Source organism: Mandrillus leucophaeus, unplaced genomic scaffold (genome assembly GCF_000951045.1).
Source record: "Mandrillus leucophaeus isolate KB7577 unplaced genomic scaffold, Mleu.le_1.0 Scaffold18, whole genome shotgun sequence".
Classification (NCBI taxonomy): domain Eukaryota; kingdom Metazoa; phylum Chordata; class Mammalia; order Primates; family Cercopithecidae; genus Mandrillus; species Mandrillus leucophaeus.
The window spans coordinates 8,622,767-8,626,678 of NW_012101809.1; the positions used below are offsets into that span (position 1 = coordinate 8,622,767).

A 3,912-nucleotide genomic window follows, 5' to 3' on the forward strand; every position below is an offset into this window, starting at 1 on the left:
TAATAAAGTGTGTGTACAACTGAGCTTATCACTCAACAAACCAAGTGAACTAAGGACAATATACGACAGACACTGTTTTGGTTACTTCAGATAAAATACTCAATAAAACAAGCAAGGATCCTACTCTTCAAGAGCTTGCAATTTAGCGTAAGAGATGATCAATCCAACCAATCTATTGACATTTTCTTGTTTACGTAAGTACTCAGATGAAAACAAAACCGTGTTGCAGTAAGAAGTGACAGTACTTTACACTGGATGACCTTGGAAAACTTCTCCTAGCAGATGACATAAGCTGGGAGGCACATGGCTGTGCACTAGAAACAGAACAAACAACAAGTGCAAATGCCTTTAAGATGTATTAGAGGAACCACGACAGAGTCATATGCTTATAGTTCAGAGGGTGATGAATAGAAAGAGGCAGGCAGTTGCTAGATCATGTATGGCCTTTATTGGAGTATAAGATAAGACATCTAGATTTTATTATGTGTAAAGTAAGAAATCATATGAGGGATTTCAGCAAAGACATGTCATGAAATGACAACATTTTTGTGTTTTTTTCTGCTTGTTTTGCCTTGTTTGTATTTTTAAATGTATTATTTTATTTAAATAGCTTTTGGGGTAAAAGTGATTTTTGGTTACATGGATGAATTACATTGTGGTGAATTCTGAGATTTTAGTGCACCCATCACCTGGGTAGTGTACACTGTACCCAATATGTAGTTTTTATCCCACATCTCCCTTCTACTCTCCTCCTCCTGAGTCTCCAAAGTCCATTATGTCACTCTGTGTGTCTTTGCTTACTCATAGCTCAGCTCCCACTTCTAAGTGAGAACAAATGGTATTTGATTTTCCATTCCTGAGTTGCTTCACTTAGAATAATGGCTTCCAGCTCTATTCAAGTTGCCACAAAAGATACTGCTTCCTTCCTTTTTATGGCTGAATGGTATCCCAGGATGTATATATACATTTTCTTTATCCATTCATTGGTCAATGGGCACTTACGTTGGTTCCATATCTTTGCAATTGTGAATTGGGCTGCAATAAACATACATGTTCAGGTGTCTTTTTCATATAATGACTTATTTTCCTTTGGGTAGATACTCAGTAGTGGGATTGCTGGATTGAATGGTAGATTTACTCTCAGTTCTTTAAGGAATATCCATACTGTTTTCCACAGAGGTTGTACGAATTTACATTCCCACCAGCAGTGTATAAGCGTTCCCCTTTCGCCATATTCACACTAACATCTATTGTTTTTTGACTTTTTAATACTGGCCATTGTTGCAGGAGTAAGGTGGTATCTGACTGTGGCTGTAATTTGCGTTTGCCTGATGATTAGTGATGTTGAGCATTTCCTCATATGTTTATTGGCTATTTGTATATCTTCTTTTGAGAAATGTCTGTCCATGTCATTTGCCCACTTTTTGATGGGATTATTTCTGACAACATTTTTGAAGGATAATTTTGGCTGCTGAATAAAATACAGAGTGACAGAAGTAGAAAAAATAGGGAGGCCAGTTAAGTGACACTGATGGCTTGGACTAGGAACTTATGCTAGGAGTCATTTCTGGGCTTTATTCTTCAGTTAGGAATATAGACTATGATCAGTTATCATTTGCCTCAAAATGTCATTTATAATTAGTTTGATTTATAAATCAAAATAATTTGTATTTATTATTTATATGACTTTTTAGCTATGACTTTTAATATTTCTTCAATTTAAGCTCTTCTTCAGCATAATTCTGACTCAGTGCCTGAACCTTCCTTTTTCACTTAGAACCAGGCAATTCCTGAAGCATTCTGGTTAAAGATACACTGCAAGGAATGCAGCTTCTCTGACATTGAGGGTGCGGTTTTTATAATCAACATGAATAATTCAGCAGTGCATTATTTGTGCTTTATTATCGTTTACTTCAACTTGAAGTTATGGACTTTTTTTTTTTAATCAGCAGAAGCTCATCCATCACTCTGCATCCCTTGCATCTACCAGGTTATAAAATTCACTATTTATAGCAACAATTGCGATGTGAAATGAGAATCAGTATTTTGTTCCTCTGACATTTAACCTTAGGTCAAGCACAGGATCTAGAGATGGATTTTTACAGGAAGTGAAATGAAAGCACATTGCTGGAGATTAATGCCAGTCTGGGTGCTCAAGGGAATGCCCTCTCTGGCTGCTTCCCAGAAGAAAAATGTAAGTAATGTGGATTGTGTGTCAAATCTACAGAGTGGGTGGCAGTGGTATGACGGACAGGATGCCCGAGTGGTCTGGCATCAGAGTTCATGAGGCTAATTTTCTCAAAATGAGTTATGATCTCCTAAAATCCTGTTCAGAGACTGCTTGGGAAAGAAGTCTCCAGGACTCATTACTTACTTCGTTCAGTCTTCAGCTCTTTATTATATCATTTATGTGGTTAGCTCTGCTCTAAAATTCTTTCCCATGTCACAATATAACTTCTCGTGTCTCTTGCAAATACTACCAACATGAACAGCCACTGTAATCAGTCCTTCTCTTCTGATAACTGAAGATGTGGCATTTTCATGTCATTAAGAGGGTTTTCCAGAATAAGCTTCTGGAGGACAAAGACTGTGCCTATACTGTTTCCTTTGCAAAGTGCCTAGCATAAAGTCTTTACTAATTAGACATTTACCTAATGATTCTGATAATTATGAAGCTAATGAGAATCACCGGCTATTTTTATACCTCAGAAAACATTTCAACTCTTTTGTGCTTTAAAATGTTTGCAAATCTTTGGAGAGAACTTTTCTTTTGCCACAGCTTGATTTTTATACAAATTATGAATAATACAAAATCTTCTCAAAAATTCAGGGATCAAACTCAGGCTGGTTAATGGGCTGTAAGAGAAAATTCAAGTACGAGTCTACTTTTGAACAAGTAGAATTCTATTCAAAGAATAAAATGGGGATGGATGCAATAGCTCATGCCTGTATTCCTAGCAGTTTGGGAGGTCGAGGAGAGAGGATTGCTTGAGGCTAGGAGTTCCAGACCAACCTGCACAACATAGAAAGACCCTGTTTCTACAAAAAATTAAAGAAAAAACAATTAGTCAGGCATGGTGGTGCATGCCTGTAGTTCCAGTTTCTCAGTGAGTTATGACTGTGTCACCGCACTCCAGTCAGGGTGACAGAGTGAGTCCATCTCAAAACAAAACAAAACAAAAACTGAATATAGGCCCAGCAGAAACATGGGTAATGTTTGGTGACAGGTGGGAAATAAAATGAATATTTGATCTATGTATCTAGGATTTGTGGGATTCGAATTCTAGATTAGAACTTGGGAATACGCAGGTCCTGGCAGAATCCAGTCCCTCTGGGAAGCCACACTCAGTGTGCAGCTTCAGTGAGGAATTACTCCCAAAGATGAATCACCTTTGAAATGCAGAACCGTGTTCTGGTTCTGTGGTGCAGAGAAGAGAGGCAATGGGAGGAGACATGCCACAAAAAAGCAGGAAGATTCTCCCATAATACCTGGCAGAGTATTCTTACAGACATAGTGTCCTACTTTTCAGAGGGCAGAAACAACCTCAGAGTAGTAAGGGGGGTTCCAAATGTCAGTGTGTCTGACTCCAAGTCCTTAGTCATAATCTCTACCCGATACTATCTCTCTAACATACTATCCAAGAGTAAACTGAATATTGCTGGTTTCCCTACTCCTGCTCCTAGTCTATGAATGTCCCCATGGTATAAATGGCCAGGTCACACCGTACATGACTTCAAGTCTCTGTTTCTGGCAAGGTAGTAAATTTTTAGGAGCAGACCAAGAGCAGACAGGGCTTGCTTTTTTTTTTTTTTTTTCTTTTTAAATCCAGGTACTACAAAATTCCCTCACCTTGCCACTGTTTCTCAGCTGGGGCACCACTGTCTTCTGGGGGACTCCTTGTGGGAGATTAT

General features: G+C 38.4%; 1 protein-coding gene across 1 annotated transcript in view; it reads right to left on the reverse strand.

Moving 5' to 3' along the window:
• Positions 1 to 3,912, reverse strand: part of SORCS1 (sortilin-related VPS10 domain containing receptor 1) — a 450,233-nt gene that overhangs the window by 342,612 nt on the left and 103,709 nt on the right. The window lies entirely within an intron of this gene.